The 18,556-nt window shown below is 43.7% G+C and overlaps 1 protein-coding gene across 1 annotated transcript in view; it reads left to right on the top strand.

The window, feature by feature from the left end:
• The window catches only part of PIGL (phosphatidylinositol glycan anchor biosynthesis class L), a 456,545-nt gene that overhangs the window by 324,626 nt on the left and 113,363 nt on the right, over positions 1 to 18,556 (top strand). The window lies entirely within an intron of this gene.

The raw sequence follows: 18,556 nt of genomic DNA, 5'->3' as shown, positions 1-18,556 counted from the left end.
GGTCAAAGAGTGTATGAAGCTATGCAATGGCTCTTAAGATTGCTATTGTCTACTAATAAAAATGTATTATCAAAATGTGCTCTTTGTAGTTACATCTGGTTTTGAAATACTGCATTGTCGCTTTGTCTAATGTTTTAAAACAGAAACAAGAAGGAGCTGTGGATGCACTTTTGTCAAAACTGAACGATGAGTGGTCCCGATGTTGTATATCATGACAGGAGTCTGCATCAGGAAACCCACCTAACATTGGGCAAACTTCCCTGGCGTACTGATGGCATGGGCCCTGTAATGAACGGACCGCCACCTATGATAGCCTGCCGGCAGACTACGCCCAACCTTTAACTCCACCATCCAGTGTTACTTATAACGGCTGGATTGGTGACAGTGGCATAACAATAGCCCGCATCCCCTGCAGTATGGCGGGTCGCTGGCCTGAGAGCTCTAGACTGGCACGGAGGATGGGAGGGGGCCCCCTCCATTTAGTTTGCAGGGGGGCCCCCTCAAGTTTCGTTACGCCACTGGTTCCCTGACTGAACAGATTCTGCAGAGTTAGACGTACTGACGTGGGTGTGTTTACACAGCTGTACAGGCGTCACAGATAAACTAGAACAACAATTGCATAACGATTGCTTCCACATTTGCTCACCAGCGCTGTATATTAACTTTATCTTCTGTTTTCCAGTACTTCCTTAACAGCGTGTGGTTGAGCAAGCTGTATTCCACACCTTTTTTTCACCGAATTTAGACAGCTTTCCCCATGCTGTTCCACTGGAGGACTGTTCCGTGAGATCAGTCATAATTTCATGTTATTATCATTATTTCACTTTTTACCAGCAGCTGATATGTTGTTTTTCAGTCTTTCTTTTAAGAATAAATAAGCAAGGGGCGTGGTTTGGACGCTGAGAAGAAATGGCGGCGTAGTGTATTTCTCCTCCCGAGGCACAGCACAATCACGGGACTGAATCCTACTATACCGGACCAAACCCAGACCCGACACCAGATTTGTGGACCGGAAAATGAGGGGCACGCAATGAACTATCCCACAAGCGCGAGTAAGAACCCGACACACGATCGCGCCGAGAGCCTGAGAGAGAGTGGGCACCCGGCGATCTCAGTCGGCTTCCACCGAAGGCTGAGAGAATCAACCAACGCTGTGGAGACAGTCGCCTGGACGCCCAGATCTACAGGACTCACGAGTGAGTACAGCTTCTCTACATAAGCGCTGCTCACCGCCATGGGACCGGTTTGTTTGTAACACACGCCCTCTCAAAATGGCGGAGGCCAAGTCCAGCCTGCAGTAACCCGATCACTATCACGACGTGGTGGCTGCGAACCTGCCGCATACAACCACCTTTATGCTCACGCGCAACTCCAGATGCCAATTAACAAGAAACAAATGGTCACCCAACGTCTTTACTGGGGCTTGCTAATATTAATGAAGCTTCACTGAACTTTTGCGCAGCTCACACCAGGCTCACATCTTACAGCAGCATACACCCCGGGAACGGCGATTCTCAAGACCCTGCACAACCTATGCATCGAATGCGCTGCGCGCCGCCATTAGCCTCCGGGTCCTACAATAAAACAGTACAGATCACACACAATATGGCGGGCGCACCTATTTACAACCTGCGAGGCTACAGCAAATAAAGACCAGTAATTAAGAAACATATCTTAAGAGACATATATAGCTACCGAGGGTCCAACCAAGGGAACAGCGACCCGAGAGAAATGGCGTTGTAGAGCGTGTCTCCTCCTGTGGCAGACATCCATAAACGGTTTGAAGCCTCCCAGACCAGCCCAATCTCAGCTCCGGAATCAGCTCTGAAAATCGGAATACATGGACACACATTGTACGATTTCCAAAACGTGAGACAGCCCATGAGAGTCTCCAAGCCTACTTTATACATGAGTACCTCCAAACTGTAAGCTGTAACAAAGATTGAAAGTAACTCGTTCATGTGGTTTGATCTCATAATCAGAATCTATCGACAACAGAGATACTGCAGCCTGCTTAGTTTCCCACTAACTCGCTACTCTAGGGAAATTGTAGACCGATGACCGTGCTCAGTCAACAGGCCTAGTATAAACACTCTTATCTCATACAACAGACCACTGACAGAAAATCCACAATAAAGCTACAAAACCCTCGCGGCCCACCAGACGGCAACATGGGCGATAAGGACCAAACAAAGAATCTGAAGAGGCTTAAAGCGGAACAATTGAGCCCAGTCTCAACTGTCAAAGGCGGAAAGGCAAACAATGACACCCTAGAAATCATACTAAACAGACTTGAAGAAGTAAGAGACCTGGCCAAATCAACTAAAGACGAGGTTGTGGCTATTAGACAAGACATTCGAGACACCAACGCGAGATTAACCGAAACGGAAGCGAGAATCAGCCGACTGGAAGACATAGAAACCAGAACATGTGGAACTCTCAAGCGTCTGTCCATAACCTCTGACCAAATCACGAAGCGACTGTCTGAATTGGAAGAAAGAAATAGGAGAGGGAATCTCCGCATCTTTGGTATTCCAGAGGGATCCGAGGAATCCTACGACTCCTGTATATCATTTCTGGAAACATGGTTCTCGCAGGCCACCAACATCACCTTCCATCAGCCACTGAAGTTTGACAGGGTGCATCGAGTCCCAGGCAGAATCTCTAAAACTCAAAAAGGCCCCAGGGCCATTGTCTGAAAACCACTAAGATATCAGCATGTAGAGCAGATACTTGCCTTCATCCGGAAAAAGAATCATATACTGTGGAAGAACAACAAAGTCTATATCTCGCAGGATTACTGTAAAGAAACAGTTGACGCGCGGAAGGCCTTCCTTGCTCTTTGTCCTCAACTAACTCAAGAGGCTACCAGTATGGGTGCATCGGGCCAGCTAAGTACAAAGTGACCATACGGGGATCCCCGCATATATTTACAGACCCTCTAAAAACCCAAACTGCTAGATGACCAAGACGAACATGATATGGACACAAACGGCCCAAAAGCTGAGACTCCTTCCGCATCCGGCGGCAAATGAGTATCCTTTGATGTAATTGGAAATTGCCACGCTGTCATGCTTACCCGAAGTGCCCCACTGAGCATATCTTTCCCAGTAATGTTGTAAATACTGTTATGTCGGTGTTCTTCACTGAATTTTTGAATATAAGGTGATAATGGCATCCAAATATATGTTGTGTACACCGCAGAACCAGAGCACAACAGTTAAACAACAGCCAGCTATGCTCTTTTTTGTACATAAAGACGACAAGCACCTTGTTGGTAAACGGAATTCATAACATCTGACATGTACTTTTATCTGTCGATGAGTAGGATAATTGACTTTCCTAAGAGTTAAGTCACTCTTGGATGATTTGTCATCATTAGCGATCCATAATGTAGAAGTATGGGGTCTGCTGACATCCCTTCAGATGCAGAGGAGTAAATGTTAGTTACAACCAGCATCTGAACTCTCTACACAGGGAACATGATTTTCTTTTCTTTGTGAATCATAACGTTTAACACGTGACTGTTGGATTAAGTTGTACTAAACTGTCTTGACAAGACAAAAGCTCGCAAATGTATTTTTACGTGGACTGGTCACTACATTTTCATTTTCAGCCATGTCCTCGTAGTTCATGATGTATGTTCACATCAATCCATAAGTTGTTAAAGGTTTAGTTGAGGATTCAGGGCCATCAGTGTGAATGATATAAAAAAGAATCTTGGGGGGAACCTACTGTCACTCTTCTCAAGTCACCATGCCTTTCCTTCATCTTTGGGGTGGGGTGGGTGGGGGGACTACGGGGTTGAGGCGGGATATGTGTGGGGTGTTTATTTTCCTTTTTCTTTATGCTCTTCTATTATTATTTGGTCATTGCATTCCAGAATCAGGCTGTGCACAATGCCAGGAGGCCAATTCACAGACAGAATGTTTTACTACAAGTAAGGGTCTCGTCTTGAAACATGTGCATGCACTGGGGATACTCATATTCACTACTAGGTTAGTACTACGGTTGCTTGCTAAAGGTGTCATCAGGACTGTATTTAATGCACTAACAGATTTCTACACACACTACCTAATACACTACTGGAGATCGTCCAGAAGGGAAAACAACGCACATAGGGGTTCTACTGACACGGGCTTCTTCCGATCAGTGCACCACACAAAACACGACCATGCCGACAACTATGATTAATACACCCTTGGGAGTAGCTAGGGTTGGTCAACTGAAAGTCATCTCCCTCAACTTTAAAGGCCTAAATAAACCAATCAAACGTCAAAAAATACTCGACTATCTCCGACAACAGAAAGGAGACATAGCTCTACTACAGGAATCCAAACTAGAAGCTAGACACCTCCACACGCTTAGGAATAAATTCTTTACTGAAGTTACAGGCTCAGAGGCAGTGGGGAAGAAAAATGGAGTGTTAACTCTGATAGCCAGGAAATCCAATATTGACTTACTCTCCACCACAACTGATACTAATGGGAGATGGGCCACGACCAAGCTTGTGAAAGATGACACAGAATTCTATGTAACAAACATTTATGCCCCTAATAATTGCGACTTACAATTTTGGTCAGGCCTCACGAAACATATAGACACCATTCCCGATACGGCAATCCATATCCTTGCTGGTGATTTGAACCTTTCACTACATCCAACGCTAGACAGAGACTCCCGTTGTCCCTTTCACAGCAATAGATCACATAAGGCCCTCCTTAATCTCTGTGACCATTTTCAATTAATTGACACATGGCGCCTACAAAACCCTGATGGGAGGGACTACTCATTCTACTCTACCCCTCATGACTCGTTCTCACGAATTGACTACCTCCTCATAACAAAAAATGCTATACCCAGAATTGAAAACACATCCATAGAACCGAGACTCGTATCTGATCACTCCTGCATCACACTCACCATTTCTGATATTAAACCATCTAACCGACAATCTCCATGGCGCCTCAATGACGAGGTCCTTGATCATGAACAGCATAGGGCTACCATTGAAACTGCCATCAAAGACTATCTTTCATACAATGGTGGGGGAGATACCTCTGACTCGACTGGTGGGAGGCTCTAAAAAGTACAAAGAAGGGGGGTAATCATAAAAATCAAGTCAGCCATGAATAAAAACCATACCAGGAAACTAGAGGAACTAGGGAAAGAAATAGCCGATTTGGAAACCAGACACTTACGAGACAGGAAGGATGAATCTTTAAATAAACTAGCAAATAAAAAATAAGAGTATAATAAACTAGTTAGTGAAAGGGCCGGTGTGTGGCTGGATAAGAGGAAAAGGTTTAAATTATGCGAGTCAAATAAGGCCGGAAAGAGTTTAGCAGCGTACCTTAAATTCAAAATCCAGAAAAACACGATAAAATCTATTGTAGACCAGCTTGGGGTTCCCCAATCCGACCCAATAAAAATCGCCAAACTCTTTAAAGACTTCTACGTACGACTATATGCCAAAAATACGGAAGTGGAAGTGGATAAAATCCAAAATTACTTAGGAGATTGTAGACTACCGTCTCTTTCCCCGGAAGACTAGGCGACCATAAACGGACCGATTACGGTAGTGGAGATTCAGAATGCCATAAAAACATTGAAATGCGGGAAGGCCCCCGGACCCGATGGTTTCACCGCAAGGTTCTACAAGTGTTTCTCCCACAAATCACACAACTGCTCCTCCATATGTTCGAAGAGGTCAGTGAGACAAGGCACTCTATCAGAGGCCATCATCGCGGTCATCCTGAAGGAAGGGAAGGACCCCACACAACCCAAGAATTACAGGCCCATTTCCCTCATTAATCTAGACTGTAAGCTCTTTGCTTCTATCTTAGCGGGACAACTCCAAAAAATCCTACCACAACTTATACACCCCTCCCAATCAGGGTTCCTGAAAAACAGGTTGTCTAGTGACAACACCAGGACCCTGGCGCACGTTCTAGAAAAAGCGAAACTTCTAACCACCCCATCTGTAGCGATAACGTTAGATGCAGAGAAGGCGTTCGATAGAGTAGACTGGGCATATCTAGAAGCTGTACTACACAAATTCAATTTAGGACCGCAACTCATTAAGATGATCATGTCCCTCTACTTCTGTCCGGTAGCAAAAGTTAGGGCTGGTGGATCCCTCTTGTCTCAATTCCGATTACACCAAGGTACGCGTCAGGGATGCCCCTATCACCATCACTGTTTCTACTGGCAATCGAGCCATTCTTATATCATATTAGACATAACAAAAATATCCCAGGAATTCCATTCAATGATTGCACTATAAAACTAACAGCCTATGCGGACGACGTCTTGGTCGTCTCAGGGAAGACAGCTGAGGCTATACCGGCACTCCTCACCACTATTGATGATTTCTCAAAAGTCTCCGGATGTGAATTAAACAAGGACAAGACAGTAGTTAAATTACTCAATAATGCAGGGGGTAAGGACATCATGGGGAACTCTGGTTTAACGTGGCAACCGGGCTGCTTTAAATACTTAGGCATAGACTTTGAAAGTGACCTGATATCCACAATGCAAATTAACGAACACTCACTCCTGACTAAGATAAAGACACTACTTGATGGCTGTTCATCTAAGTATTTATCCTGGTGGGGTAGAGCTGAAACCCTGAAGATGATGTTGACCCCCCTAGTCAACTATCTGGCAAGCATAATTCCTATGACATTCTCTGATGACTTTCTATATAAAGTAGACAAACTGTTTGGTGAGTTTCTGTGGCAAGGGAAGAAACCTAGGATATCAATAAAGAAGCTACAGCTCACTAAAAAAAGGCGGCCTGGGTCTCCCAAATTTTAGACACTACCAAACTGTATTTTTATGCAAACAGGGAAGTCACTGGCTAAACGGGGAATCGGACTATACCCCGCTATGGATGGATATCGAGAAAGCCATCATGGGCACTATTCCATTGCCGGCCTTACTAACCATGGAACTCACGCACCTACCCCACTCAAAGTACATACTCCTGAATACAATACGGGCACTCCTGAAGCTGGATCAGTCACATCATAAAGGTCTTAAACTTAAAAAGTCTAACTCCATTGCCCTATGGTATAACCCATTTTTGAAAATAAACGGGACGGCTCTCAGATGGAACCAATGGTCCGCCAAGGGTATCAACATGGTAAGTGATCTCTTTGACGGGAAGGATCCCCTGCCGTTCTCTTCGATCCAAAAAACATACAACCTTGAACCAATAGATTTCTATGACTTCTTAAAACTTAAAACACTTTTGTCTGCCCGCTCACTGACACCTTCTACACCATGGCTATGGAGCGCCATACCACGCTTTAATAGAACAGGTCACTTCGTCTCGAGGGTATACAAAATGCTCCTCCCCCTCCCACAGAAAGCGCACAGATGAAATGAAACCAGGTGGGAATCTGAACCCAAAACATCGGGTGTGATATTTGACTGGGAGGTAATTCACACAATGGCTATTAAAAACAAAATCTCTCCTATAATAGCTCAAACTAAATTCATTTTAGTCAACAGAACCTACTGGACACCAGAAAAGATGTTTAAGCTCCACCTAAGAGATGACCCCAAATGTTGGAATTGTGAAGCAGAGGTGGGAGACCTGGCTCATATGTTGTTCGATTGTTCCACACTGAGGAAATACTGGAATAGAATTTTTGAGTGCATTGAACACATCCTTGGTATCAAACCGGTGAGGGAGTTTAGCTATGTTTTTCTAGGTGTTTTAGAGCCAAACCTGCCTAGTCCCATCGATCGCCAGCTCCTAGATCTGCTACTCACGCTGGCATGCAAAGTTGTGCTGTGTAAGTGGAAAAATACCACGTAGGTATCACTTAAAATGTGGCTAGGCTGGCTGTCCTTCCTCAGAGGGGCCGATAACCCAGTCCTACAATCTTCACCATGGTGCACATCTCATGAAAAATTGTGGAAATCACTGGACGCTTCCTCCTTTTCATTTGATCCCCCGTAATTTAAGAAAACTGTGAAATTTGCCTGTGAAGTTTGCAACCGAACAACGGCGCCTATACCGTGAGATGTACATAGATATTAACGAAACGTACAAATATATATAAATGGATATGCAAGTGCAAAAATATATTCAATGACCTTCCTTACTCTAGTTTCTGTTCACTGTTGCTTCGTAATGTACTGTACTGTAATGCAATGGAATCTAGATCCGTTATGTAATGACAAGCATTTATTGTATCTTTTATATTTTGTTCCACCTTATTGTACTGTCATGTCTTCTTGTTTTTTCTTTCCCTGAATAAAAATGATTTGAACTCAAAAAAGAATATATAAGCAAGCAGCTGAATCTTAGTTAGCTTGTTATTTTCACTTATTTTAAATTCTTATTTTAGGTTGTTATAGTAGTCTATTTTGTTGGTTTATTACGTTGTTTTTCTTTTAGGATGTCAACCTCAAGTGGTATGAGTCAGGCACCTCAGTTTTTATCTGAACGTGGTGAACCAATCCTGCCATGGAAAAAATGGAAACCTCTTTCCGACTCCTACCTCATTGCCATTCATGGTGAAAATTTTTCAGCAGCAAGGAAACTAGCTGTGTTACTCCACAACCTTGGCATTGAAAGCAGAAACATTTATGATAGTCTAGATCCCATACCAATAGGTAGAGAAGCAGGTGAACCCAATGATGTATATGAAATGAGTGTTTTACTTCTACAAACACACTTTGGGCCAAGACTCAATGTTGTGATGGAACGACACAAATTTTTCATGCGCACCCAAGCTAAGGGTGAAAGAGTTGGCAACTATGTGGCTGCACTAAAATCACTTGAAAATTGAAAAAGGAACCAGAAAACGTACAAACCTAAATGTGTTTGGCCCTGGTACAGAGATGGTAAGACAAAATGTCTTACAACACAAAGGTTAGCATGATTGATGATGAAGAACTGTCACAACATATCATCCACTGTATCACTGACAGCTGTGACAGGGCAATTCATGATGTTAAAGGTGTTGACACTGACAATCTTTCCATGCCTAAATGCAACATACTTGTTAGGAATATGTTTGTTCCTGTACGTGCAGATTCTGGTTCGCCATGCACTTTAATTAGCAGCAAATTTTCGGATGCCACACCTGCTTACACGGATATTAAGCTGTTCCCTCCCGACATCATCCCTGTGGGTTATGGTGGGCAGAGTATTGAGCTTGTCGTATATTCAATCCAAACCATCTTGTTCAACGACAGAGAGACTGTCGGCAAGATGTACTTTGCTAAGCGTGATGACAATCTTTTAGGCTGGAGTCACCAATGAGATCTAGGGATCATTCTCAATCCCAATGCTTCCAACCAAGTAATGTTGTTGACATTCCACAATGATCATCAAGATATTACAGAAAAGTACCCAGAAGTTTTCAGTGAAAATCTAGGACTCCTTAGAAGTTTCAAACATAAGATAATTTAAAAAGACAGTGCAACTTCTGTTGTACACAAAGTCAGGAAGGTCCCTAACCTCATGGTTAAGCCACTACAGGAGGAATTGAAGAGATTGCTCTGTGTGGGTGTTATGGAGGAGATTGAATCCTCAGAATGGTTGGCCCCCATTGTTTTGGCCCAAAAGGACAAAGGCACAAAGATTTGCATGTGTGTGGACTTGAGAAGTCTTAATAACTGCATTTGAGTCGACAGACAAACCTTGCCTAACATCAACGAAGCACTGACAAAGTTAAGTGGTGCCTTCGTTTTCAGTGCAGGGCTCGACAAATCCACTCGCCCGCTCGCATTTGCGAGGGAGAATGGATCAGGACGAGCTATTTTTAGTTCCTACTCGCCCTTTCTGGCGAGTAGGAAGTCAAACTAACTTTTGTCCTCTGTCTTTGAAAACAGAGCAAAAGTGACAATATAACAAGATTTAAAGGCATTTTTATTGCTCCTACAGGGAATGAGCAATAAAGATGCCTTTAAATCTTGTTATCTTGTCACTTTTGCTCCGTTTTCAGAGACGGAGGTCAAGTGGGTTGCAGTCAGGTCGAGGGGATTTTCCAAGTTACTAGACCAGCAGGACTAGTACCATTTTTCGGATTTGTCGAGCCCTGCAGTGTAATGGACCTGTCGTCGGCCTACTATCAGGTCATGCTGCATGAGGACTCTAAGGCCCTAACTTCATTTGTGACACCGTTGGGTGCTTACAGGTTTGTCAGAATGCCTTTTGGGTTAGCGAGTGCTGCTGCATACTTTCAAAGAATTATGAAGGATGTTCTTTCAGGAATAGATTACGTTCTATTCTTCCAAGATGACATTCTTGTTTTTGGACAGAATAGAGACAAGCATGAGGAAGTACTGTTCAGAGTGTTGTCTAGGTTACAGGAGCGGGGTCTCACTCTCAAGAGAGAAACATTTAAATTCAGGGTCAGTTCTGTTTCGTATCTGGGACATTCTATTTCTGGTGAGGGCATCAGTACCAACATTGACCTTTCTGCAGCGATTTTACAGGCCCCAGCTCCTTCGAACAAGGCTCAACTCAAATCTTTTCTTGCCCTGGCTGAGTTTTATTCAAAGTTTATTTACAATTTGTCATGTGTTGTACAACCTTTGAGGTTATTTCTAAAAAAGGGGGTTGATTACAATTGGTCCGATGACTGTGAAATTGCTTTCGAAATTGTCGAAGTTGAGATTGCTAGCATGCCTACCCTGATGTATGAAGAAAAAACATTCTCACCACCGATGCAAGTTTACGGTGATTGGGTACTGTTCTGTCCCAAATGGTTGATGGTAATGAGAAGGTCATTGGTTTTGCCTCGCGCTCACTGAAGTCAGCTGAAGAACACTATTCAGTGATTGAACGCGAGGCGTTGGCTTGCTCTTGGGCCATCAAACATTTCAGGTTTTACTTGTGGGGCTTACCTTTCTTAGTTCACACTGATCATAAGCCCTTAGTTCACATGTTTGCGTGCAGGAATGGCGAGAGCACTACTCCTAGAATTAAAAGGTGGATTGAAGGTCTCTGAGAATATAACTTTACAATTGAATATTTGCCGGTCTTAAGAATGTCCGAGCAGATTTTCTTTCCAGAATGCCGGTTGGGAAAAATTTACCTTTCTTCCCAGACCATGCTGTGTCCTGAGTAAAGGAATGTGCTCTCAATAAACAGGAATGGGAGTCTGGTGTTGCTTGTGATGATGCCAGGGAACCACTAATGGAATTTGTTGTTAATGGTTGGTCTACTCTTTCTGATGTGCCCAGTGTTGTCAAACCTTATTGAAATGTTCGTGAGAAGCTAAACATTATTGATGGTGAACTTTTCAGAAGGAATAGATTACCTCCTCCACACACTCTCAGGGAAAACATTATTAACTTAGCACACAAGGGTAATCTAGGGCGTAGTTTGACCAACGCGAGAGTCAGAGAATCCTACTGGTGGCCAGAAATTGATAAGCAGTTTGAGGAGGCTGTCAGGGATTGCACCATTTGTGCTGCCATTGACAAGTCCAGCAAGGTCAACACTTCACCGCTTTCTCCTGTGGCTCTTCCTGAACGACCCTGGTCCAAAATAGCCATCGACATTCTTGGTCCTTTTGAGGTGTTAGCTCCCACAGAAAGTTTTGTGGTTATCTTGGTTGACTACACTTCTAAATGGATATCTGCATGCTGTATGAGTTCTGTTGTGAGCAAAAACATTATTGAATTTCAGAAGGATATTTTCGTCTCTGAAGGGATACCTGCCGTTCTGGTTTCCGACAATGGTGTGCAATTTACTTCTCAAGAGATGAGTTATTTCCTAAAAGATCTTTCCATCACCCACCATCGCACAACTCTCTACTCGCCACAGGCTAATGGTTTAGTAAAGAGCATGAACCGGCTCGTGAGAGCCTGTGCCCAGACTGCTGTTGACACTGGTTTCCCTCTCAAGGGAGTCCTTAGAGAAAAAATATGGGCATACAGAAACACTCCCAACAATATCATGGGTTGCTCTCCCTTCAGGAAACTTAGGGGCAGGGTTGCTGGTTCCAAACTTAATCCTTTGTGGTTGAGTGTCAAATACAGGAATAAGACTGTAGATGATTGGAGCGTCCGAAAGGAAGTATCAGGATGATTACAAACAAAGGTTTGATGCCAAAATGGGTGTGTGCAAGTACGACTGGAAAGTGGGTGGCCTAGTTTTTGTTTCAAAAAAGCGGCGTGGTCTCCCAAAGTTGAATCCAAGTTTTTTGGTTCTAAGCGCATTGTCAAAGTTATGAAAAATGTTGTTATGCTCTCTGGTGGAGATATTTGGAGTATGTCCCGCCTTTCTAAATGTGGTAGTGGGGATGATGGCGTGGGTTTTCAAACCCAGGTCAGATAACCTCATAGTGGTCCTAGATGTTTGGATATTTCCAGGGTCTTCGTTCTGATCTTTCTGGACGCCCTGCTAGACCCAGAAGACCACCTGCACACCTTCAAGTTTATGTTCTTCAATAGAAATGTTGGCTGATACTTTATTGGTCCTTTCTTCTCCTTTTGCTTTGTTTCCTTTTTATATGCTGGCCCCTCTGCTTCCAACCTGCACTCATATCTTCTTTCCTTCTGTTCTTTTTCTTCTTTTTATTTTGTTTTATAAAGGGAAGATGTGTTGTAACTTGCCCTTTAACAGAAATGTTCTCTTGTAAGAATGCTAACATGTCAGCATCAGAACGTGTTGACCTCAGTACTTGAGAGTCAGCTGTAGCGTCCGGCTGCTGGCATGGATTATGCGGTATGTGTACATTATACCTGTCTCGATGTTTCACGGAGTTTACTCATTTCATTACAATTGCATCGAATTTTGCCAAACTTGACATCCTACTATAATCTATTATGCTATATGAACGTTGAAGATTGATTTGATGCCTCAAAGGAAAAATATGTAAAAGACAAGCTTATAGCACGGTGTTGCACACAAAAAACACAAGTCATACTGAGTATATCAGAAATATTATGTCTGTACACCACAAAGTCATGACCAATGCAAGTTTTGCAAGTTTCATAGTTGGAGTAGAGTGTATCCTTTGTAATGTTAACTTTCATTCAAAACGTGTTTTTAAGTGTGTGTGTGTATAAATATATGTTCGAGGCATATGGGCTGCAGATGGTACATTATGAATAGATCGCCATCTGGTGTTGGGCTCGGATGATTGCACTTTGTTTTTCTCTTGGAGAGTCTTTTGTATCTTGGTGACTCCTCCCTTAGTTGGTAGTGCGCATGGGCATCGGCTCCATCCTTAGATTGTTTTTTTCCGCCATCGGGTTCGGATGAGGATCGAGACGCTCCAGATCAACTTCAGAAGAAAGTGATTTATCGGCGCGTATTCCCTTTCCAATTCGACGGTATTGTTATCGAACGTGTTTCATTTCCATTCCGACGCGTTGCAAATTCAAAATCGAAGAGAAAAACTTGGATCTACGTTGAAGAACAGGAGGCCTTTCTCGACGCAGTCAAGCCCGGAGTCCATGGAAAGGACTCCATTCAAAAAATGTCCAACGTGTGGTGTTAAGTTCCCACACAAGGACCTACACGAGGTGTGCAACCTCTGTCTATCGCCTGAACACGAATCCAGGGACTGCGAAGCCTGTGCAGCATTCTCCTCCAAGCTAACGATTAGAAATCGTCGAGCTCGAAGACACGAGGTTTTCAGAATGCAGGCGGAGGCGATCCCGGAGCTGTTCGGAGACGAGCAAATCGAGGAAGAAGAGGACCAGTCGGGGTCGGAAGGGGACCAGTCGGAGGTTGAAGAACTCATCGAGCAACAAACCGTGAGTGACGACGTCCCCTTACCGAAAAACCGACCCCGTGCGGTATCGACCCCGCCCTCGGGCCCGGTCAAACCGCAGAAAAAAGTTTCCGACGCCCCGCCCTCGGGCCCGGCAACGAAACTGAAACTGAAACCGAAACACTCGGACCCCCACCATGTCGGATCCGAGAAAAGGGCGACATCGACTTCGGCACCGAGGCTACATACAAGGGAAAGCTCGGTATCGAAACATTCCATGTCGAAGCATAAATATGATTTATCGTCCAAGATACACTCGATACCCAGAAAGTCGGAATCGAGCAGACATTCGGTGTCGAAAACAACAAGATCTGACGATCGAAAACAAAAGCACCTCTCGGAACCAGGACCTTCGGTACCGATTCAGGAGCAACAGACAGATCCCAAACAAAAGATCTTGTTTATTGATCCGCAAACTGGGAAAGTGGTCACGAAGAAGAGAAAGAGTGAACAGTCAGAAGATAAACCTCTTCCTTCAAAAAAGAGAACAATGGGGACAAATATAACTCCTCCTGCTTCTCCTCGACCTAAAGTCACACCCTCTTCTCCTATTCCTCACAATAGGACAAATATTCCTACACCTTCCACACCAAGACCAGCTACACCTCAGTCAGATGTAGACAGTGATCTAGGGGAGGGAGAACCTCAAGGGGATGACGAAACTATCCCAGATGAGGAGGACCCATGGGAAAATTATGATGTAGGGTCAGATGAGGACAACGACCCAGAGCTATATCCCTCAAAGCCTTCACCACCTGATGATAACACAGGTTTTGTGCAGCTCATTAATAGGGCAGCAAAATATCACAAACTAGATATGCATACAGAACCTCAAATAGAGGATTTCTTGTTAGAGACTCTACCTAATGCACAGAGAACATCAGGTACTCTTCCTATGTTGAAGGGTCTTCTTAGTCACACAGAGGAAATATTCAAAAACCCAGTGAGAGCCAGGGTGTTAAACCCAAGAATTGATAAAAAATATAAAGCGGCTCCAAAGGACCCAATATTTATTAAAGGGCATGTACCTCTAGACTCGCTGGTGGTCTCAAACGCTCGTAAAAGAGCAAACTCATTATCTACAGGAGAGGCTCCTCCACCAGATAAAGAGTCAAAGTTAATAGATGCATCAGGCAAAAGAGTAGCATCACAGGCAGCTAATAGCTGGCGTATAGCCAATACACAAGCACTACTCGCACGTTATGACAGGGCACATTATGATGAGTTAGAGAAACTTATCACACATCTCCCCAAAGAACATCAGAAAAAGGCAGATCAATTAATACAGGAAGGTAAAATAATAACTAATACCTCCATTAAATGCGCACTAGACGCAGCAGACACTGCAGCAAGATCTATTAACACCAGTGTCATGCTAAGAAGACATGTATGGCTTAGAATCTCAGGATTCAAACAAGAAGTACAAACGGCCCTACTGAACAAACCATTTGATCAAAAGACACTGTTTGGTTCAAGCACAGACGAGACCTTAGAAAAAATGAAGAAAGATACAGAAACGGCTAAGTCAATGGGAGCATTGCAACAGCCAACACACAGAGGTTCCTTTCGTAGATCCACCTATAGAGGGGGCTCAAAGAATACAGGAACAAATCAGCAATCCACCTCTTTCACACCAACATCACCCAGAGGTAATTCAAGAGGCAGTTACAGAGGTAACAACAACAAGGGTAGAGGCCGCGGAAATAATAACAACCGCAACGCCTCAACACCAAAACAGTGACTTCATAGAACTCCCCCCAGACCACATAACACCGGTCGGGGGACGTCTATCACAGTTCCTACCTGTCTGGGAAGACATCACATCAGACAAGTGGGTGAGACAAATTATCCAACATGGTTATTGCCTAGAACTCACAGCTACCCCACCAAACATCCCCCCAAACAGCGTCCAATGAGTCAAGATCATCTGACATTGTTAAGAGAAGAATTTCTAGCACTTCTACAAAAGCATGCAATAGAGAAGGTCCCAAAAGATCAACAAGGAACAGGAGTATACTCTCTATACTTCCTGATCCCCAAAAAGGACGGGTCCCTAAGACCAATATTAGACCTCAGACCTCTCAATGCTTACATAAATTCGGAGCATTTCCACATGGTCACGCTCCAACAAGTACTCCCTTTACTGAAGAAAGGGGACTTTCTTTCTACACTGGATCTAAAAGACGCTTACTTTCATATCCCAATTCACAAAGCCCACAGAAAATACCTAAGATTTGTGTTAGAAGGACAACACTATCAGTTCAAAGTCCTTCCGTTCGGTGTCACAACAGCACCAAGAGTTTTCACAAAATGTCTAGCTGTGGTGGCAGCACACCTAAGAAGACAACAAATACATGTCTTCCCATACTTGGACGATTGGCTAATAAAGGCCAAGTCAAAAGAAGAATGTCTTCACAACACACAGAAGACAATTCAATTGCTGCACCACCTAGGGTTCACGGTGAACTACAAAAAATCGCACCTGCAACCAAACCAGATTCAGCAATACCTGGGGGCTACAGTAGACACAGAAAAAGCAATAGCATACCCCAACCCAGTCAGGATACAAACAATGGTCGGGTTAATACAAAGATTTCAACCACAACACTCACTACCAGCACGAGTGTTTATGCAACTATTAGGCATGATGTCCTCATGCATACTGCTAATACCACATGCCAGACTTCAAATGCGTCCACTACAGGAGTGTCTAGCGACACAGTGGAATCAGGCTCAAGGTCAGATTACAGATCTGGTGTTGGTAAACGACCGGACGTACCGCTCTCTGAAGTGGTGGAACACAGAAAACATTTCCAAGGGATGGTCGTTCCTAGAGCCAATTCCACAAGTAATAATAACAGCGGACGCATCGCTCTCAGGATGGGGAGCGCATATGGACAAATACACAGTGCAGGGGAAGTGGAGTGTGCAGCAAAAGAAACTGCACATCAACTACCTGGAACTATTAGCAGTGTTTCTAGCACTAAAAGCTTTCCAAATGCAAATAACAGGCAAGGCAGTCCTGATCAGAACAGACAACATGACTGCAATGTATTATATTCAAAAACAGGGGGGGACACACTCTCTCCAACTATCCAAACTAGCACAGGACATTTGGAGATGGGCCATTCCTCAAAAGATCTATCTGTTAGCAGAACACCTACCAGGAGTTCAAAATCAGATAGCAGACATCCTAAGCAGACAGTCAGAGCAAGTACACGAATGGGAGCTGCACGACCAAATACTGCAGCCATTCTTCCAAAAATGGGGGCAACCAGAGATAGATCTGTTTGCCAATCATCAGAACGCAAAATGCAAAAACTTCGCATCCAGGTACCCACACCAACGGTCCCAGGGCAACGCACTATGGATAAATTGGTCCAACAAATTTGCTTACGCGTTCCCTCCTCTACCACTAATTCCGTTACTGGTTCGGAAGCTGCAGCAACACTCAATGACAATGATACTAGTGGCACCCACGTGGGCAAGACAGCCGTGGTTCACCACACTGCTACAACTCTCACAAGTACCACATCAAAAGCTAAGATTATTACCCATGCATCTTACACAGAACCATGGAGAAATAATGCACCCAGATCCCAAACAACTGAACCTAGCGATCTGGCTCCTGAGGTCATAGAGTTTGGATATTTAGATCTACCACCAGAATGTATGGAAATCATTAAACAAGCAAGACGTCCTACCACCAGAGCATGCTACGCAGCAAAATGGAAAAGGTTTGCTATACACTGTAACAGTAAGCAAATCAACCCTCTGGACGCATCCACTAAACAAATCATTTGCTATTTACTACACTTACAGCAATGTAACTTAGCATATACCTCTATAAGAGTTCATCTCGCAGCTATAGCGGCGTACCTACAAAACAGGCAACATCTTTCCCTGTTTAAAGTACCAGCAATTAAAGCTTTCATGGAAGGACTCAAAAGAGTCATTCCACCAAGAAGACCACCTTCCCCAGTCTGGAATCTCAACATAGTACTTACCAGACTAATGGGGCCACCCTTTGAACCTATGCATAGGTGTGAAATACAATTCCTCACATGGAAGGTGGCCTTCCTCATAGCTATCACGTCACTTAGAAGAGTAAGTGAACTGCAGGCTTTTACAATTCAAGAACCATTTATGCAGTTACACCAAAATAAGGTGGTTCTTAGAACAAACCCGAAATTCTTACCAAAAGTAATTTCAGCATTCCACATCAATCAGTCAGTGGAATTACCGGTTTTCTTTCCAAAATCACAAACAGTAGCAGAAAGAGCCCTACATACATTAGATGTTAGAAGGGCCATATTGTACTATATAGAAAGAACACAAACTTTCAGAAAGACAAAACAGCTATTTGTTGCGTTTTCTCCAACACACAAAGGCAATCCCATCTCTAAGGCGGGCATTGCCAGATGGATTGTAAAATGCATTCAAATATGCTACTTAAAAGCAAAGAGAACATTAACTGTTCCTCCTAGAGCTCAATCTACACGTAAACTAGGAGCATCTATGGCATTTTTGGGAAACATCCCACTAGATGACATATGCAAAGCAGCTACCTGGGTTACACCACACACCTTCACAAAACACTATTGTGTAGATGTGCACACAACACAACAAGCTAGAGTGGGACAAGCAGTATTAAAAACTTTATTTCAGACAGTTGCAACAGACACTGGCGACCACCGCTAGGGAGAGAACTGCTGTATAGTCTATTCATAATGTACCATCTGCAGCCCATATGCCTCGAACGGAATATGCTACTTACCAGTATGCATCTGTTCTTGGCATTG

This window comes from Lissotriton vulgaris, chromosome 2_1 (genome assembly GCF_964263255.1).
Source record: "Lissotriton vulgaris chromosome 2_1, aLisVul1.2, whole genome shotgun sequence".
NCBI classification, from domain to species: Eukaryota; Metazoa; Chordata; class Amphibia; order Caudata; family Salamandridae; genus Lissotriton; species Lissotriton vulgaris.
Note: the sequence above shows the minus strand (reverse complement) of the source record. Positions and strands in the feature narration are given on the sequence as shown.